The sequence below is a fragment of the Dromiciops gliroides genome, chromosome 6 (assembly GCF_019393635.1).
Source record: "Dromiciops gliroides isolate mDroGli1 chromosome 6, mDroGli1.pri, whole genome shotgun sequence".
Taxonomy (NCBI): domain Eukaryota; kingdom Metazoa; phylum Chordata; class Mammalia; order Microbiotheria; family Microbiotheriidae; genus Dromiciops; species Dromiciops gliroides.
In genome coordinates, this window is record NC_057866.1 from 127,435,407 (window position 1) to 127,457,354 (window position 21,948).

Here is a 21,948-nt window from a genome sequence, read left to right on the forward strand (position 1 = left end):
GCCCTGGATTCAGGAGGACCTGAGTTCAAATCTGACCTCAGACACTTGACATTCACTAGCTGTGTGACCCCGGGCAAGTCACTCAACCCTCATTGCCCTGCAAAAGAAAAAAAAAAAGAAAGGTTTGTGTGGACATTTAAGTTCACAATAAAAAAATAAAAACAATTAAATAAATAAAAATAGAAGTGTACCATAGAACTGAGCTGCTATTTTTCTTTTCTTTTTCTTTTTTCCTTTTTTTTTTTTTTTTTTGCGGGGCAATGGGGGTTAAGTGACTTGCCCAGGGTCACATAGCTAGTAAGTGTCAAATGTCTGAGGCTGGATTTGAACTCAGGTCCTCCTGAATCCAGGGCCAGTGCTTTATCCACTGTGCCACCCAGCTGCCCCCAGAGCTGCTATTTTTCAACCAGAAAATGTGTTCAAAGTTCCATCCTCGTAATTAAGAACGATATTCCCCCTCTCCCTCCCATGAGCCTCTGACATTAGGCTGGCAGGCAGAGGGAACAGGGATAGGGGCACTGGCAGGGAGGGTACTCCAGGGTTTATATGTGGAGGGCAAGAATGAGGATCAGGCATGAAGAGCCCTGAGAAGCTGGGCTGAGCTCTCTGGAACAATCCCTTTTCTCAGGGTCTTGGGACTTGATGTGCTGGCTTTCTTTTACTTCGTCCCCATCTGCTGCTTCCAATCAGGGTTTTCCTCTCCTTGATCTACCACTGAGCTTAGGATCATTGATTTAGAGCAGGAAGGACCTTAGAGACCATTAAGTTCAATTCACTCATTTTGTAGATTAAGAAGGAATGGAAACACAGAAATTAAATGACTTCCTAAGGGTCAGATAGCTAGTGTTTGAGGCAGGATTTGAACCCAGTTCTTCCCAATTCCAAGTCTAGTGCCTTATCAGATATACCATGTGCCCTGTCTTGAGCAAAAAGCAATCCTCTGGTTTCTTTTCTAATAACTTCCCATCTCTGCGGTAGGTCCACATCCCTTTGGAAATTTTTAAAAGATTATTACCTCTAAGAACAATAGGCTAACAATCTGGGGGTATTCTTGTAACTTCCTCCTGCCTTGTCTCCCCCCTACCTTCAAGTTTATTTCATCCCCATTTCAGGCTACATGTTTCTTGAGCATTCTCTCATAGGAGTTAGAGTGGGTGCTCTGTAAACCATAACAGGGCTTTGGGTAAGGAGTTATGATGGGGTCCTGTGGGCTAGGCCTACTACCCAGGAACCCAGTCCTAGAGGAGAGAAAGAGGAATAGCTTTGGGGTATGAAAGTCTGCCTTCCCCTCCTCTTTTTTCTTTTCACTAATGCAAGTCTTGCCACTAAAGACCCTGTTCTGAACCAGTACTGGTACAAGGTGAAAAACAGGATTGGGGCTAGAAGTAGGTTGGAAGGCCCAGGAAGCCACATATTCAGCTGTGAAAATGGGGAAAGGGGTGGGGTTATGAGGGAAATACCAAGGGATGGGGGTGGTTTGGGAAGAGGAGCTCTTGTAGACATCCAGTCACCTGGCTGGGGTGACTTCTTTCCAAAGGCTATTGCTACATAAGAAAGAGCTGTTTCTAAGTCAGAACACACTCTTGCTTTTTCTTAATAATTAAAAAAATTTAAAAGCATTTATTTTCTCTCCCTTCTACCTTGCCCCTCCACCACTGGAGAAAAAAAGAAAAGAAAAACAAAACTCTTGTAACAGATACGCACAATCAAAACAAATTTCCACATAACCATGCCCCAAAATGTATGTCTAAGTCTTTATCCTAAGTCCATCACCTCTCTGTCAGGAGGTGAGTAGCCTGCTTTATCATGATGCCTCTGGAATTGTATTGGGTCTTTCAATTGATCAGAATTCTTTAGTGTCTCAAAGATGTTTATCTTTACAGTGTTGTTATGATTATGAATTGTTCTCCTGGTTCTGCTCACTTCACTTTGTATCAGTTCATACAAGTCTTCCCCGGTTTTCTGACACCATTCTTTTCATCATTTCTCATGGCACAATAGAAATAAGATGAGAAAAAGAAATGGAAGAAAATAAGTACAGGCAAAAAGGAAACAAAAATATCCATTTTTGTAGATGATGTGATGGTTTGCTTAGAGAATCCCATACGTTTAACTACATTAATTGCAACAATAACTTCAGCAAAGTTGTAAGATATAAAACAAATCCACCTAAGTCAGGAATTCTTAACCTTTTTTGGGACATGGACCATTTCGGCAGCCTGGTGAAACCCATGGACCCCTTCTCAGAATATTTTTAAAGGGACAAAATAGAAATACACAAGATTACAATAGAATAGGGGACAGCTAGGTGGCGCAGTGGATAGAGAACCGGCCCTGGAGTCAGGAGTACCTGAGTTCAAATCCGGCCTCAGAGAGTTAACACTTACTAGCTGTGTGACCCTGGGCAAGTCACTTGACCCCCATCGTCTCACTAAAAAAAAAAAAAAAAGACTTATTACAATAGAATAGGAAATACAGGCGACTCCCTGTCCCACTAAGGAAGAAGCCCCAGAGATAATCAAAAACTCTTGACAGGGAAGCTGAGCTACCTTGTTGGAGTATGACCAGCAGTAACAGCCCAGCAAGGAGGAAGGAGGGTATTGATGTATGAATATATCAACTAGCCTTCATCTCCCCAGGAATCTTCTCCCTCTTTTAGCAAAAATCAACACCAGCCACCAGGTCCAGGTTTCTTGTTTTCTTTCCCTAATGCCTGGTCTGACCAGGCTCAGATTAAAAAAATATATAAAAATACAATTGACCTTACTGGCTGGGGAAAGGGTACCTTATTCCCTCTCAGACCCCACTGGGGTGTCCAATTCTGCTCAGGGCCCCATCATTCTCTCTTTTTTTTTTTTTTTTTGTAAATTCTTTTACTTGCCATGGGTCACACAGCTAGTAAGTGTCAAGTGTCTGAGGCTGGATTTGAACTCAGGTCCTCCTGAATCCAGGGCTGGTGCTTTATCCTCTGTGCCACCTAGCTGCCCCCCATCGTTTTTTCTATCTCTTCTCAATAAATCTGACTCTATTTACTGTCTTGTACTGGGCTTTGGGTACTCTGAACCTTCCTAAGACAAAACGAAATCAATTATACTGTAATGATTGGAATGATGCCACCTACTGGAGACTTGCTGTGGGAAAGCTCCACCATGAGGAAAATGCCTCAGAGGCATTGTGGCTTTTCCTTGGCATCAGGAAATGCCGTTTGCTCATGGGTGCTGTCTATCAAGGCTACCAGCCAATCAACTTGAGGAGCCTCCTATTTTCTGGGAGGAGACAGGAAGGAGGAAAGGGAGCCTGCGCGGAGAGCGCTTGGGCTTTTGGGGTTCCTGACTTGGTGGTGGTGGCGGCAGAGGACTTCACAGGAAATTTGAGGAAAGATAGGAATGCCAGTCTGTTGGAATTCTGTTCTCAATCTTTTTCTTTCTATTTTCCAATAAACCCTTAAAAACCTAAACTCGTTTTATCAGTGATTTTAGTCAGTTTCCCCCAAAACTGGGGGAACAGATTAGAATCCACATTCAGAATCTTAAATTACACAATACTGAAATACAGTTATCAAAATACTTTTTGAAAAAACAAGTTCAACCAATCCCGAGTTACGAACTCCTGACATAAATCAATTGGCACTGTATATTTTACAATACTACAACAACCCTCTGTTTAAGGTGTAGAATCTTTATAGGCAATGGCAGCAGTGGGGTAGGTGGATTAGAAGGCCCTTTTAGCCCCATGATTACCTGATTAAGTGTAAATAGCTGAGCTACAGTCTGCAAGATCAGAGCCCCTTTGACCAGCAAACACTTAGAAGCCGCAAATAAGGGATTACCACGGCCTTTTCTCTAGAGCTGCTTTGTCAGCTATTGTCTGGCAGAGATTCTGAACTAATAGGCAGGTTCTAAATTACTTTCCCTGTAACTAATATGTCAGAACTAAAAAAAAGGGAGAGCAGTCAGTGTTGCAAGGCTCTCTCTTTCAGGGGGTGATTTTCCAAGGCATCATAATAACCGGTAGCCATTGAGGAGGCATGGGATGTCTGGGAGACAGAGAGCAGCAGGCAAGAATTCCCACAACAAAAGAGGGGTGGGGGGCTACCCATGCAAAGGCCTTGGTAGACCAAGACTTCTCTCAAAGGCACCAAAAAGAGAAGAAAAAAAAAAAGGAGCAGCAAGCAAATAGGGTGAGTTGAGAATATCAGGGTGTCCAAAAGAGATCGGGCTTTCTCTGGAAAAAGGAAATGGTTCGTTGAGAGGGAAATGGTTCTTCATAATGGAGCAGAACTGTTTCAGAGCTAAAGACAGGAGGAAGGTTTCACTAGGAAGAATTCCCAACAAGCAGTGGAGATTCAACAGCCAACTCCAACCATTGGTATGTTCCTGTATGGCAGGCATTCTCAGCCTGGGATCCATCCAGGGATGGATTTCAAGGGGTCTATAAATTTGGATGAGGAAAAAATATAAATCTTTCTTTTTCAACTCACCTCTAACTGAGATTTAGCTTTTCCTTCAATAATTTGAAACCATTATTCTGAGAAGAGGTCCAGAGCACACACAAAGTTAAGAACCTTTTCTCTGTATGCATTTCCAAAGTCGTAATTATAATCATTCATGCAATGTTCAGTTCATTTTTGACTAAGTCCTCAAAAGTTGGAAAATGCCAAGTGTGATTCTAGCATGCCTGATAATTCTAGCAATTGAAGCCATTACTTTTGGGGTATAAAGACATACGGTTGGGGGCCATTTTACCCACGAGTTACACTGATTCACATATGCAAGTTTTATGTAGCATAACTAATGTTTCTATTTACACGGTACAGTGGGCATCACCCATGTGGAAGGTTGCCAAAGGCAGTACTTTAGGGAATTTCAGGGGATCTGGGCTGACCACTGGGGCACTAGACAAAATTCCAAAATAAGTAGTTATCCCCTTACCTCATACTACCAAGTTTTCCCTTGCTCCAGTCCCCCGGGGCTCAATGATACCTCTATACTATCATTTCTCCAAAGGTCACCCAATAGCTCCCCAAATGTCCTTTTTACATTAAAGAAATACTAATTATTTAATATAAAAAGGAAATACTAATTCTGACCATCGTATCTAGGTGTTAAGTCAGCTGATGAGCTAAGTGGCAAAGCAGATAGAGTACTGGGCCTGGAGTCAGGAAGACTTGAGTTCAAATGTAGCCTCAGACATTTATTAGCAGTGTGAACCTGGACTTAGCCTTGTTTGACTCAGTTACCTCATCTGTAATATGACCTGGAGAAGGAAATGGCAAACTGCTCCACTTTCTTTACCAAGAAAACCCCAAATGGGGTCACAAAGAGTTGGATATGACTGAACAACAACAAAAGTAAAGTGTAAATGACTACTGACTTTAATCTCCCCACTTCCTCTAAAAATATATCTTTTAAAAGAGGGTCTTTAACGCAAATTAATCTCTAATGGGTAAAACATGCTGGCATTAAAAAAAACAGTCTCAGGCCCTCCCACTTCATTCTGCTATTTTCCAGCTCAGGGTGTGTTCAGAGATATTGCCTAAATGTAAAGACTGGGAAGCAATGTAGCTTAGTAGAAAGAGTGCTGGATTTGGGGTCAGAAGACCTGCTTGCAAATTCTGGACATTTGACCCTGGACAACTTTGCCATTCTGAGCTTACAACAGTAAAATGGGGAAGTAACACTAAATTTTTTAAATCCCTTTAATGTGATCATAGATTTGGCTCTGGAAGAGACCTAAGAGGTTAACAAGTTCAGCCCTACCCTCATTTTACAGGTTAGGAAACTGTGGCCCAGAGAGATTGTGACTTACCCAAGGTCACACAGATAGTAAATGTCTGAGGGTGGCTCTGACCAGGGTTTTCTTCTATCCATTTTACCATACTGACTCTCTAAAAGAAGGTAGGACCATCACTCAGCAAATTTCTGAAGTCATGGAAGTTTCTCTTTTTTGCCCTACCCACTTCCCTCTCTGGCCTGCCTCTCACTTCCTGTCATCATCTTCCCCTCACTTGTTGGTCTTTCTCTCATCTCCTGGAGTTCAATTATTCATTTGTTGTTCATTTGTGTCCACCTCTTTGTGACCCCATTTGGGGTTTTCTGGGCAAAGATATTGGAGTGGTTGGTCATTTCCTTCTCCAGCTTATTTTATGGATGAGGAAACTGAGGCAAATAGGCTTAAGTGACTTGCCCAGGGTCACATAGCTAGTTAGTGTCTGAGGCCAGATTTGAATTCAAGAAGATGAGTTTTCCTGGTTCCCAGCCTAGTGCTCTATCCACCGTGACACCTACCTGCCCCATCTCCTAGAGTCCCCTGTCTAATTTGTAAATAATGAACTTACTAAGTCATCCATCCCATTATGGTATTTTTGTGTTTACATATACTTAAAAAATTTTTTTTAATCATTTATTAATTTTTGCAGGGCAATGAGCATTAAGTGACTTGCCCAGGGTCATACAGCTAGTTAAGTGTCAAGTGTCTGAGACTGGATTTGAACTCAGGTCCTTCTGAATCCAAGGCCAGTGCTTTATCCACTGCACCACCTAGCTGCCCCTTACATATACTTTTTAATGAAATGAGGTAATTGAGTCCTTGTCACAGGATATTTCTCTCTTTGGGGTTTTAAAGATTTTTTGAAAGGAACATTTAGCCTACTTGCTAGGAAAGCCACAGCTTTTAGCTTCCTGTCTTAGCACTTAGCCGCCATGTAATTATTTCACAATCAATAAACAGCTCATTTATGACATCTTTGTAAGAGGGTAATGTCCTCATCATTTTTCAGGAGAGGGCATTGCAAGATAAACTGAACTTGTGCAAGCTCACATAAGCAAGTCTGGAGGAGAACTTCCATGCCCAAGACCTCAACTGTTGTGCTGGATGGAAACCCTTGGTCTTATTTTTGGTTGTAGCTCTAGACCTGCATCCTCTAGAAACCCTTTCCAGACTATTATCCAACCCATCAGCCACAAATTAATCCTGTTTTATTGTTAGAAACTTTTTTTGGTCTATACCTACTTGTTTCATCTTTCCGATAGCTCTGTGAAGTTGGTGAGGCAAGTATTATTCCTCCCTTTTAAAGATGAGGAATCTAGTCTGAAAGAAGTTAAGTGACTTACCCAAGGTTAAATGGCCAAGAGGCAGGTTCTAATCCAGTTCTTCAGACCCTTGGACAGAATGCTTTCTACTCTAGCATGTGGCACAGTCTCCAACACGCTTCTTCCCCTTCATCTTACATAAGTAGTCCCTTATCTACTTATTTCTGTTCATTATATGTTGGCTTTTCTTCTTCCCTACTGAACAATAAGCCTTCATGAGAGCAAAGACTGTCTTTTCTTGGGTGGCCATCCTAAAAGTGAGTACTTATCCTTTGTTACCTTTTCTCTATGAATAGTTTCCCCCATGGTGATCAGTTCTACCATAACTTCAACTATCACCTTTGTGGATGACTGCCCAGTTCCCCAATTTATCTTTTAAGCACTGAACTCCTCTTAGGGTTCTGGATCCATATTTCCATCCGCCTTTTGAACTTCTCCATTTGAATGGCCTATGGGCAATTCAAACTCAGTACAGACACATCTCATTTTATTGCACTTGGCTTTATCGTGCTCTGCAGATACCGTGTTTTTTACAAATGTGGGTAACCCTGCATTGAGTAAATCTATGGCCACTATTTTTCCAACAACATGTGCTCACATTGTGTCTATGTGTCAAATTTTGGTATTTCTTGCAGTATTTCAAACAGTTTCCTTATTATTATATCTGTTATGAAGATCTGTGATCACTGATCTTTGATGTTTCTATTGTGACAGTTTTGGGGCTTCGTGAATGGCAAATTTAATCAATAAGCCTTGTATGTGTCTTTCATTTTTTTATTTGAGTCTTCTTATACAAAATGACTAATATGGTAATGTTTTACGTAATTGCACATATATAACCTATATCTGATTGCTCGCTGATTTGAGGGGGGCAGAGAGGGAGGGAAGAATAGGATTTGGAACTCAAAACTTTAAATAAAAATGTTTATTTTAAAAACAAGTATTGTGGGTATACTGATTACTGCATTGACCAGCCTTATTCCCCAAGATACAATATTGAAATTAGGCCAATTAATAACCCTACAATGGCCTCTAAGTATTTAAGTGAAAGGAAGAATCAAACTATGAGGCAAACTTCATTATTGTCTTATTTTAAGAAACTGCCACAACCAACACTCCCTTCAGCAACTTGAACCCTGTTCAGTCCTTCAGTCAGCAATCATCAACCTGGAGGCAAGCCTCTCTACCAGCAAAGGATTACAAATTGCTGAAGGCTCAGATAATAGCATTTTTTAACAATAAAGTATATTTTAATTAAGGTATGTACATTGTTTTTTTAAAGATACAATACGATTGCACACTTAATAGACTATACTGTAAACATCACTTTTATATGCATTCATGTTGTTATGGGCCTGGGATACCTCAGAAGTTTTCTGGGGGAAATCAAGGAACCTTCTCCTTGAGAAACTAAACCAAAGGACAGAGACACCTAAAGAGATAAATGCCACCCAATCTGGACTGAGCTAACTCCAGGACCACCTTAATTCCAGTCTCCCCCACCCCTCATGGAGATAAGGTTAGGTCTGGCTGCTGCCTTTGTGGCATGAGGGGGACAGAGATGGCTTGAGAGATTGTAGTCGCCTCTCACCCAACTTTCCCCAGCCACCACCAATGGGGAATGGTCCTCCCCCAATAAGGGAACTTTCCACAGTCAGATGATCACCCCCCTCTATCACCATCGGTCCTCTATAAAAGAATTTGCCTATCTTCTTGGGGGGGGGGCGGGGCAGAGATAGTTATCTCAGAGAACCACACCTCTGTGCCATGCCTTCTTCCCATGAGAAAAAATCCAAGGACTTCTCTCTTGCTTTCCTTTCCCTAGGCCTAAACAAAAGACTATTTTACTCTAATTGGATTTGTGTGCTAGAGGGTGTAATTCTTTAAAGAGGAATTCTCAAGAACCTCTACCTCAAACCCCCATCAATTTCCCTATAACAATGTGATTTGCTTTATTGTGGAGGTCTGAAACCAAACCCGAAAAATTTCCAAGGCATACCTCTATGTTAAACAAAACTCCTTATTTCTTCCCTCTCCACCCCATCGACTACTCCTCCTACTGACTTTCCTGTTTCTATTAATGACACCACCACTGTTCTCCTAGTCAGCCATATTCCAAACCATGGTGTCATCTTTCACTTCCTACCTTCCTCTCACCTCCTACACACAATTTTTAAAGTCCTGCTATAGTAGGGGTTTACCAACTCCTATCTGACCTCATTTGCCTATTATAACTAACTGTCTGAAGGCCAAGTACTCTATGAAACTAGAACTAGATGCAGGGATTTTGTCAAGAGACGTGGGTAGGGTTTGAAGAAGAAAGCCACTAGGAAATACAGGTTAGGAGAACAGCTATTGGTGGACCATATTCGGCTGGTGGCTAAAAAGAAAATGAGAGTTGAGAGACAAAGACATTCTCCACTTTGACTGAGAAGAGTGGTGTTAGCCAGAGGAAAGAGAAAGAAGGGATGCAGGGTAAGTTAGTTTGAACTCATGCTTCCATGGAAGCCTGGTCCTGATGACCCTGGAGCCAGAGAGGCAAATGACTGCACCCAAGAGATATCAATAGATCTCCTTGCTGGCTATCGAGATCATGTTGAAAGAAGACTGTTCCCTACCTCTGAGTTTTACTAAGAATCATTAATTCCCCACTGGTGCCTATAAGAGGTTATAGCAGGGGGCAGCTAGGTGGCACAGTGGATAAAGCACTGGCCCTGGATTCAGGAGGACCTGAGTTCAAATCCGGCCTCAGACACTTGACACTTACTAGCTGTGTGACCTGGGCAAGTCACTTAACCCCCATTGACCTACCAAAATAAATAAATAAATAAATAAAGAGGTTATAGCAATCTTATGCATTGGAGGATAGACAAAGGATGAATATATTTCCTATTTATTTTCTTGTGAGTTACCTTGCTCTTTATATTACTTACATATCTTACTACCAGATTTGTGGTTTATATAAGGGCTTTGAATAAAGAATGCTCTGGATAAGGGCTTGAGCCCTAATTTATATGCGTAAATTATCATCCAAAATACTCCACACTGAATCTGAAAGCAGTTGAAGCCTTTGGTTATGTTTGTGAAGTTCATGCAGAATAATAAAGAATATTCAGTTGCAGAAAGTAGTTTATTTTTTTATTATGAAAAACTTCCTAACAATTAGAGCTATCTAAAAATAGAACTGATGCTGGAGATCTTCAGAATGGATGATCACCTCTTATGGATGTCATAAAGGGGGTCACATTGGACTAAATGACCTCTGAGAACTCTGATAACTTGGAGGAACTGTGGCAATACTAAAATACGCAAATGAAGAAGACAACCACCTAGAAAATAGGAATAAAGTCATAATGCATGTCTTTTTTCTTTTTTTTTTCTGGGCAATGAGAGTTAAGTGACTTGTCCAGGGTCACACAGTTAGTAAGTGTCAAGTGTCTGAGGCCAGATTTGAACTCAGGTCCTCCTGAATCCAGGGTCGGTGCTTTATCTACTGTGCCACCTAACTGCCCCCCATAATGCATGTTTTACTGAAAAAATATAATTTCATCAGTCAAAACACTTTTTCCATTAGTGCAGACCAAAGTCTCTCTATACTTTAGAAAGGTGTTTTCCTAAGTTACTCTGGTTCCAATAAAATCATCACCTGATAATGAACCTCTCTGAACCTCAGAAGACAGAGAAACCTGGGAAGACTTTTTTGAACAGATGAAGAAAAAAGTGTGCAGAGCTGGGAGAACAATTTATACAATAATGTTATAAAGAAAAACAATTTCAAAAAACAAAAGAACTCTGATCAAGGCAATGACCAGTTATGATAGGAGACTGATAAAGAAGCTTGGTCCCCATGTCCTAACAGGTGATGAACTCAAGTTGAACAATAAGACATATATTTTTGGACATGGCCAACATGGGAATTTGTTTTGTTTAACTGAGTATTTATTGCAAGGGTTTTGTTTTTCTTCTTTTCTTTTCAGTGGGGAGAAGGACATGGAAAGGATAGAAAAGAAATGCTTATTAATTGAAAAAAATCTATATCATTCTCATTAGGTTTTAATGTTATTTTCTATCTTTCCTGAGAACAGAATGGAAAAAAAAAAGAGTTTGAATTGGCATATGAAGGATGTAGAAAACCTATTGTAGAAAGCTTTTAGGAGGAGAAGCAAAGTTAAGAAGGTGGATAGGAGGAAAAAGCACAGCAGACTCTTCCTCTTATTCCCCAACTCCTCCAAACAGATCTAGAAAAGACACCTGAGTGAATCCTGATCAGGAACCCAGGAAAAAAATTATGAGTCATTTGCTCAGTTCATATCATCATAAAGAAAGGAGAACATTGGGATAATTTCTAGCCATAAATGATAGCACTGGGCATCCTAGAACAGAGACATGCTATGTACCTGAACAGGAAGACATCCCAGATTCAGGACAGAAGAGGGTCCTAAATTTTCTGTTATTCATTACCTAGTTTCAGGTCACAGATTCAGGATGTTCTAAAGAAGGAACCTGCACCTAGGGGTAGAATTCCAGGGATGGATGGGGGCTCTGGGTATCTAGCAAGGAATAAATTCAGCAAGTAGAAGCTGTGTGGTTTGAACCCCTGAACTAGAGCAGGGTCTCAGTTCTAGGCTCTAAACCAGTCTGTTGAGGAATAACCAGGTCAAGAAACTCAGACCAAAAGGAAGCCTACAATTTTGTCTAAACAACAAAGTTTTCCAGCTGAGTCTAAGTAGGTAAGTCCAAAAGCAGTCTATTGAAACTCCAGATGGAGTAAGTCCACAGGTATGTGGTCAGATCTGAATTCAGGGAAGGAACTTGCAGAGCACACACCAAGAAGACAGGAATCAGACTTCGTATGGATCATTCCACTTTAGGAATACTAAAAGCTTTCAGATCTCTAGCCCAAGCTGTTCCTGAGATCCTGAAAGATACAACACTGAATACCCCAAGAAAACAGCAGTAAGACTAGCCTAGATATTCCTTCCAGAAGTGAGAACAGAAAGTCTGAAGTCAAAGAGAAGGTTGGAAGAATGATCAAACAAAAAGAGAATCCCACCATAAAAAAAACACATTATGGTGACAGGAATACTCAAGACAGAAACCAAGAAGAGAATGATTCCAAAACATCTAAAAAGCAAAGCCTCAAAGAAAAACACAGCTTAGGTACAAGTTCACCTAGAATTCCCAGAAGAGATGAAGCAAGAATTAAAAAAAAAAAATTTAAATGTTTTTTCCTAGATGAAATGAGGATACTAGAGGAAAAACCAATTTCAAATGAGAACTATGGAAGAAAGAATTAGAAGGGGAATTAACAGCAATAACTTGCCCAAGTAACAAACTTCTATGAAATTGAAATAGACCAAATTGTCTCCATTAAAACAAAGTTAAAAAACTGGAAAAATAGAAGAAAATGTGAAGTATCTCATAGCAAAACAACTAATCTGTAAAACATCAAGGAGAGATCATTTAAAAATCATTAGATGCTGTAAAATAAATTATCAAAAAAGAGCCTTGGGGGCAGCTAGATGGCACAGTGGATAGAGCACCGGCCCTGGAATCAGGAGGACCTGAGTTCAAATCCGGCCTCAGACACTTAACACTTACTGGCTGTGTGACCCTGGGCAAGTCACTTAACCCCAATTACCTCACACACACACACACACACACACACACACACACACACACACACACACACACACAAATAAATAAATAAATAACTGAATGAATGAATGAATAAATAAATAAATAAGAGCCTAGACATCAAATTTCAAGAAATCATAAGTAGGAATAGAAAGAATTCACAAGTCACCTCCTGAAAAAATGATAACTCCCAGCAACATTATAGCAAAAATGCAAACTTTCCAGGTCAAAGAAAAAATACAGCAAGTAGTCAAGGAACAAGGTGGGAGGCGAATTAGAGAGACGGAGAAAGCTTAATCACAGACAAACAAACTCTAAGGATGTACAAAATATATTATTAGCAGCTCTTTTTTGCAGTGGCAAAGACTTGTAAATGGAAGGAATGTGCATCAGTTAAGGAATGACTGAATAAGATATAGTATATAAACATGACAGAATACTATCATGTAAGAAACAATGAAGGGGACAGTTTCAGAGACATCTGGGAAGACTTTTATGAATGGATGCATAGTGGAGCAGGCAGAACCAGGAAAACAATTTTTACAATTAGAAAAAAATTGTAAAGACAAACAACTTTGAAAGGTTTAAGGACTAAAATCAATGTAATGACCAACCATAATTCCAGAGGACTAATGATTAAATATACCACCCATCTTATTATGGAGAGATGAACAACTCAGGGTACAAGATGAAACCTTATTTTGGCCATCACCAACACAGGAATTTGTTTTTATTTAACTATATATGTTTGTAATGGGATTTGTTTTTCTTTCTATCTCAAAGAGGGAAGGAGAGGCAGAGAAGGCAGATTTCTGCTGGTTGAAAAAAAGTAAGTTTTAATTTTAAAAAGAAACTTTTATAATAATGAGAATTTCTACCAATTGATAGTTACCAGAGAACAGAGATGGTTTCTTTTGTAATTGCTGTTGTCTTTGAATCCTTCAGGCCTAACACAGCACTTGGCCTTAATAAATGCTTGTTGCTTGATTGATTGAGGACTTCTCAGGGAGGTTGTAGAAGCTTCTCAGGATACCATTACCAGCAAGCAAGTCTTATCTGGAATGTTTTAAGCGTGGGCTAACCTATAACCACGAGGACTGAGTAGACTGGGGTTTTCCAGACACTGAGGAGCACACCAACAAATTTCATCATAAATTCCTCTCACGGTGACAGAGCAAAATTGGTTTTCTTCACTTGTAGCTTCTGTTGCAGCTGTTCCCCAGTCATACTATATTCAAAAAGAACATTTGTATGACCATGGGGAAGTCACTGACCTTTTCTGATCAGTTTCCTTGTCTATAAAAAGATAATACTTGTATACATCACAAGTTTCTTGTAATGAAAGTACTCTTTCCTTAAATAAACCCATATTAGAAAAAGAAATTGAACAATCCATTAATGAACTGCCTAAGAAAAAATCTCCAGGGCCAGATGGGTTTACAAGTGAATTTTACCAAACATTTAAAGAACAATTAATTCCAATATTATACAAATTATTTGAAAAAAAGGTGAAGAAGGAGTTCTATCAAATTCCTTTTATGACACAAATATGGTGTTGATACCAAAACCAGGCAGAGCCAAAACAGAGAAAGAAAATTATAGACCAATTTACCTAATGAATATTGATGCTAAAATCTTGAATAAGATATTAGTAAGGAGATTGCAGCAAGTGATCACCAGGATAATACACTATGACCAGGTGGGATTTATACTAGGAATGCAGGGCTGGTTCAACATTAGGAAAACTATTAACATAATTAACCACATCAATAAGAAAACTAACCAAAATCCTATGACTATGTCAATAGATTCAGAGAAAGCTTTTGACAAAATACAGCACCCATTCCTAATAAAAACACTAGAGAGCTTAGGAATAGGTGGCGCTTTCCTTAAAATAATAAGCAGCATCTACCTAAAACCATCAGCAAGCATTATATGTAATGGAAATAAGAGGCCTTCCCAATAAGATCAGGGGTGAAACAGGGATGTCCATTATCACCTCTATTATTTAATATTGTACTAGAAATGTTAGCTTTAGCAATCAGAGAAGAAAAAAGAATTAAAGGAATTAGAATAAGCAAGGAGGAAACAAAACTATCACTCTTTGCAGATGATATGATAGTATACTTAGAGAATCCTAGAGAATCAACTCGAAAATTGCTTGAAACAATTAACTTTAGCAAAGTAGCAGGATATAAAATAAATCCATATAAATCATCAGCATTTCTATACATGACCAAAGAAGTCCAGCAGCAAGAGATAGAAAGAGAAATTCCATTTAAAGTAATGGTAGACAATATAAAATACTTGGGAGTCTATTTGCCAAGACAAACGCAGGAACTCTATGAACACAGTTACAAAACACTTTTCACACAAATCAAATCAGATCTAAATAATTGGAAAAATATCAATTGCTCATGGATAGGCTGAGCTAATATAATAAAAATGACAATTCTACCTAAATTAATTTACTTATTCAGTGCCATACCAATCAGACTACCTAAAATTATTTTATAGAGCTAGAAAAAATAATAACAAAATTCATCTGGAAAAGCAAAAGGTCAAGAATATCAAGGGAACTAATGAAAAAAAATGCACAGGAAGATGGGCTAGCTGTACCAAATCTGAAGCTTTACTATAAAGCAGCAGTCATCAAAACTATTTGGCTAAGAAATAGAGTGGAGGATCAATGGAATAGGTTAGGCACAGGAGACACAGTAGTAAATTACTTTAATAATGTACTATTTGATAAACCCAAAGACTCCAGCTTCTGGGATAGGAATTCAATATTTGACAAAAACTGCTGGGAAAACTGGAAGAGTATGGCAGAAACTAGACATAGACCAACATCTTACACCTTATACTAAAATAAGGTCAAAATAGGTACATGATTTAGACATAAAAGGTGATACCATAGGTAAATTGGGAGAGGAAGGAATAGTTTACCTTTCAGATCTTTGGAAAGGAGAACAGTTTATGACCAAACAAGAGATAAAGAATATTATGAAATGCAAAATGGATGATTTTGATTACATTAAATTAAAAAGGTTTTGTACAAACAGAAGCAATGCATCCAAAATTAGAAGGGAGATAGAAAGCTGGGAAACAATTTTTATAGCCCATACTTCTGATAAAGGCCTCATTTCTAAAATATATCGAGAACTAAATCAAATTTATAAGAATCCAAGTCATTCCCCAATTGAGAAATGGTCAAAGGATATGAACAGGCAGTTTTCTGATGAAGAAATCAAAGCTATTTCCATATGAAAAATGCTCTAAATCACTATTGATTAGAGAAATGAAAATTAAAACAACTCTGAGGTATCACCTGACACCTATCAGATTGGCTAACTTGACGAAAAAGGAAAATATGTTGGAGAAGTTGTGGGAAAATGTGAACACTAATGCATTGTTGGTGGAGCTGTGAACTGTTCCAACTATTCTGCAGATTAGTTTGGAACTATGCCCAAAGAGCTATAAAGCTGTGCATACCCTTTGACCCAGCAATACCACTATTAGGTCTTTTTCCCAAAGAGATCATTATAAAGGGAAAAGGACCCACATGTACAAAATTATTTATAGCTGCTCTTTTTGTGGTGGCAAGGAATTGGAAATTGAGGGGTTGCCCATCAATTGGGGAATGGCTGAACAAGTTGTGGAATATGAATGTAATGGAATACTATTGTGCTGAAAGAAATGATGAGCAGGCAGATTTCAGAGAAACCTGGAAGGACTTGCACGAACTGATGATGAGTGAGATGAGCAGAACCAGGAGGACATTGTACACAGTATCAACAATATGTGTTGATCAACTGTGGTAGACTTGATTCTTTTCATCAATACAATGGTCCAAGATAGTTCCAAAGGACACATGATGGAAAAGGCTCTCCAAATCCAGGAAAAAAAGACTGTGGAATATGGATGCAGGTTGAACCATACTATTTCTACTGTGGTTTTTGTTGTTGTTGTTGTTTTTCTTTTTTGAAGTTTTTCCTTTTTGCTCTGATTCTTCTCTCATAACATGACTAATGCGGAAATATGTGTAATATGATTGTACATATATAGCCTATATCAGATTACTTGCTGTCTTGGGGAGGAGAAGGGAGGGGAGGGAAGGAGAAAAATTTGAAACAAGAAATTTTATAAAAACAAATGTTGAAAACTGTCTCTAAATGTAACTGGAAAATAATAAAATATTTATAAGAAAGTACTCTTAAAGTACCATAGGGGCAGCTAGGTGGCACAGTGGATAAAGCACTGGCCTTGGATTCAGGAGGACCTGAGTTCAAATCCAGCCTCAGACACTTGACACTTACTAGCTGTGTGACCCTGGGCAAGTCACTTAATCCTCATTGCCCCGCCAAAAAAAAAAAAGTACCATAGGAATGTGAGTTGCTGTTGTTATTGTTGTCATTATTATTATTCCTACCTCTGTGCCCTATTCTCCTCTCAGCTGTTCATACTCAGACCTCTAGAAATGGAACAGGGTTTTTTGTTTCTAATCTGGTTAAATTCTCCCAAAAAAGGGAGAAGTCCTTTTTTCTGTCTGTTCCCTTTTTTCCTTGCTCCCTTTTTCACCTCCCTGGAGAAGAGCAGCCCTTTTAACTCCATATTTCTGTTGCTTATCATTCAACAACATTCATTTGGCAAGTAATTATTGAGTGCCTAGTCAGCATATGTCTAGCACTGTGGGGGAGAATACAAAGATGTATGACACCTGCAGCATTTGAATTTAATTAGGGAGGTTATGCTACTAGAAAAGTCAAAACAACCCAAGCTGAATCTGATTTACTCATGAAAATGATATTTTATTAAAGGGCCATCTCCCTGACCAAGGACCTTATATCAACTTTTTAGAGAAATGACACAAACATTTTTTTAAAAAACCCATAAATGAAATAGTGGGATTTTCTTTACTGGAGGTCTTGAAGCAGAGGTAGAATAGCCACTGGTTTGGTTTGTTGTAGAGGGGATTCATGGTCAAGTATGGGTCTGACTACATGGGTTCTTCCCTAACTCTGAGGTTTTGTGATTCTTCTATATAATGTCTATACAACGCTTTCTAAAATATGTCTATGTGTATACATACATACACACATATTGGTTTCAGATATGTTGTTGTTGTTGTTCAGTCCTTTTTAAAGTCACGGTCAGTTCTTCATGAACCTATCTGAGGTTTTCTTGGCAAAGATACTAGAGAGGCTTGCCATTTTCCTTCTCTGACTCATTTTACAGATGAGGAAACTGAGGCAAACAGGGTTATGTGACTTACCCATGGTTACACAGCTAGTAAGTATCTGAGGCTGGATTTGAATTGATTTCAGGCCCAGTCTTCCATCCACTGCACCAGATATAGCTATAGCTATAGATATAGTTGTGTAGCAAGTACTTGGACCAGAGTGAACCCAAGTATATTTCCCCCTCAGGGTATCAGGATAATCCTGAGGGCACTGGCACTCTCCCATTCCAGTGTATCCCAGCTGACAGTGACAAGTGCACCAGTTCTACTTAACCAACTAACAACATTTAGCTTTTTTTGTTTTTGTTTTGTTTTGTTTTGTTGTGAGGCAATTGGGGTTAAGTGACTTTCCCAGGGTCACACAGCTAGTCAGTGTCAATTATCTGAGGCTGGATTTGAACTCAGGTACTCCTGAATCCAGGGCTGGTGCTCTATCTACTGTGCCATCTAGCTGCCCCCAACATTTAGCTTTTACAGAAGATATTTACTTCAGAGATATGGTAAGAAATATAAACATTTTCCTCAAGAATTTGAGGCTATGCTGTCCCCTATATCACCTTAGGCCCTGGGGAGAGTGGGTTCAGACAACACACATTGGTCCCTCCAAGTTCCCTTCCTTGTCACTGAATGGGCCTTTGTCTCAGCAGTGCTTGGCTGGATGCCAAAGGTCATTCCTCATTCCTCAGGGCCTCAAAGCTGAAACAACTGTCTACAAATATTGGCACCGAGTCCACCTTTGGATGGGACCGTTTGCTGGCTCATTCTCCTGATCTTTTAAAATTCATATCGTCATTGTCTCCCATCTCCTTCACCTAAAATAAAAAAACAAATGCTGAGGCAAAGAACCATATCCTGTATTTTCAAGTCACACGTTGGCCTCTGATGGAAACTTCTCAGAGCTTTTTCCCTTGATGGCATTGTCTCTCTTCTCTTTCCCAAATGTAGACAGGAAGAAGTTAGCCAGAAAGAAGGATGAGGTTCTGGTCCACTGAGTGCCAGCCCCTTCCTCTGTTCCAGTTATACAGCAAATCAAACCGGGTCCTCTTTAAATGCAGATAGCAGATCAGAACCAGTCAGAGAATTTCTAAGTCCAACGTCCAAATCTGAGTGCAACGTCTAAGTCTAATGTCCAAAGTCTATGTGGGATTTCATCAGCTTAGTACTTTGTGCAATCTCCTAAGGACTGGGCTTATTGGTCAGTGCCCCATTATATATGGGTTGTGAATATGTGCATATATACCAATATGTGCACCTACAGCAGCATAGTATGGAAGCAAACACATTAAGGCTTCTTAGTTCTTTGAAGATTTTTAAAATAACATCAGAGTAGTGTCCTCATCCAAAGTTCTTGGACCCACCTCAATGAAGAAACCCTTATAAGTAATTCATCAAATTCCAAGGAAATGTCTTATGCTGAAATCTTTTTGTTTCATCCTTGTCAAAGGCCTAAATAGTTTCTAAAGGCAGAAGCATGATCCACTTAAGGGTCAGGATAAGTGATCCATCAGCAGAGGTTCAAGAAATATCTACTGAGATGATACTTGTAAAGTGCTTAGCACAGTTCCCAGCACATGGTAGGCATTTAATAAATACTTGGTCCCTTCCCACCTCTAGTCTCCACTAATAAAAAGGTGGAAAATCAACACTGGGATGGTCACAGAAAGATAGACTTTTAGAGGCAGGTAGCCCAGCTATAGTGACCATAGGAACAAAACTAGAATTCAAGCTTACTGAGAAGACTGAGGGATTAAATGCCCATAGATCAAAATGTTTGGTGCAAGGGCCAACCTAGGGGCCCAGAGTCAAAAGTTAGTGTAAGTCTGTCTTTGCCTCCTAGTCTGTGCCCTTTATCTTGTCAGTCTACGTATCCTTGCCCTTCTAATGAGCTTGTGATGGTATGGTTGCTTATTTCAACCTGAAGGAGGGAAGTTTTTAGGGCTTCTCTGGGTTTCCCATCTGGGGCTCTCAAACATATTCCTAAGGACATATTCCACTTCACTTGATCAGGTATAATATTGACAAATTAGTGTATTCTATAATATATGATATGATAATATTAATAAATTATTAATATGCTTACCTAAATAAAAGCAGAGTACTGGGCTTTCCTTTTGTAACAGTAATCTCATATATCTTTGTTGTTGTTCAGTAGTTTCAGTCCCATCCAGCTTTTCATGACCCTTTGTGGGGTTTTCTTGGCAAAGATACTGGAATGGTTTGCCATGTCCTTCTCTAGCTCATTTTACAGATGAGGAAACTGAGGCAAACAGGGTTAAGTGATCACACAGCTATTAGGTGTCTGAGGCCAGATTTGAACTCAGGAAGATGAGTCTTCTTGACTTCAGACCTAGCACTCTATCTACTGCACATACATTTGCTTTTATTTATTTTAGAGATTCCCCTGGAGAGGGGATATTCAAGGCAGGCAGAGGAGAGACACCAAAGGAAAGTATTTCACAAATATTTAAATGGTATATACCTGTGAACTGTTTCAATAATTATTATGGACAGGAGTGATCAGGGAAGGCTTCCTGGAAAAAGCAAGGAGTTCCCCATTGAATAATGAGTAGGTGTTTGATAGGGGCAAAAGTATGCATTCTAAGTAGGGGAAATAATGGGAGTAGGGATGAATATAGTGTGTATCCCCAGCTAAGTATTGGGGATAGAAAAAGAAGGAAATCTCTGATTCCAAGGAGCTCAGTTTGTAATTGGGGGACCATATATAAGAAGGTGCAGGTTCAGGACAGCTGGCAAGGTCCAGGAGTCCTTAGGGTACAGTAGACAGTTCACTTCCAAGAAAGGAAATGAGATTGAAAAGGTAGAGTGGGGCCAGATGGTGGGATGCTTCAAATGCCAAATGATGATCAAACATATTCTTTTCAAAGTCCCTACCCTCTCCATTGGTTCAGCCCTTCCCTTTCTTTTCTCCTGGCTTCTCAGATTTTCTGCAGTGGCCTCAGTATCTCCATGTGTGCTACAACAAATTTTAAAATATAATCAGGATTTTAAAAGCTGGGGAGTCCCTGGAGGAGATGTTTCTTTCAGCCTTGTGAAGGCATCACTGTTGTTGATTATTAGCCCATTTAAAACCAAACCTTCTACACTCCTTCAGTCTTGTTTTTAGTCAAAACCAACACTAATTAACAACTCTCAAGGGTTTTCCTTAATAAGAGAAGATGCTTGATTAAATGCTCCTAGTCATTATGTTCTTGGTAATAAAGGCCACTGATTTCGCTGACCCCGAATCCTTTGTCATCTAATTGGAGAGCCAGTTCCCAATAGAATTGCTGGGAGCTGGCCAGAGGCTTTTTAAAACCTCTAAGAAGTCACTTAGTATCTGCAAGGATCTTTTCTTTGCTCCTATAAGAAAGAATTACCCAGCTGTAAATTGGCTAATCTTGTGCTGGCATGGAGGGAATCCAATGGGTTCTGAAGGAATTGCATACCTAAGGCAAATTAACATCTTTTAAGGTCAACTCTTTGGTTCCCTGGAAACTACCACAAACTAAATAGCAGACCACTGGGCAGGTTGCATTCACATAGTTTTCTTCCTTTCATGTGCACCAAGCAAACTTTTATCTTCCTTTTCTTTTTGGTCAGTTACTTTAAAAGTATAGTCAGTAGGCTCCATCATCTTTAGACCTTCATGGTTCAAATCATGGAAACTTTTAATGGTAAATCACCTATTTTGACTCATTTATTCCCACCCAGTTTGAAAATTGGAAACTTTTTTTTTTGCATTTTATAAGGTATTTTATTTTTTTTTCCGTTACATGTAAAGATAGTTCTCAACTTTTGTTTATACAAGCTTTACAATTTCAGATTTTTCTCCCTCCCTCCCCTCCCTCCCCCCTCCCCTAGACAGCAGGTAATCTGATATAGGTTATATCTATATATCTCTATACATATAGATATAGATATATACACACACATATATATATACACATAATAACATTAATCCTATTTCTGCATTAATCCTGT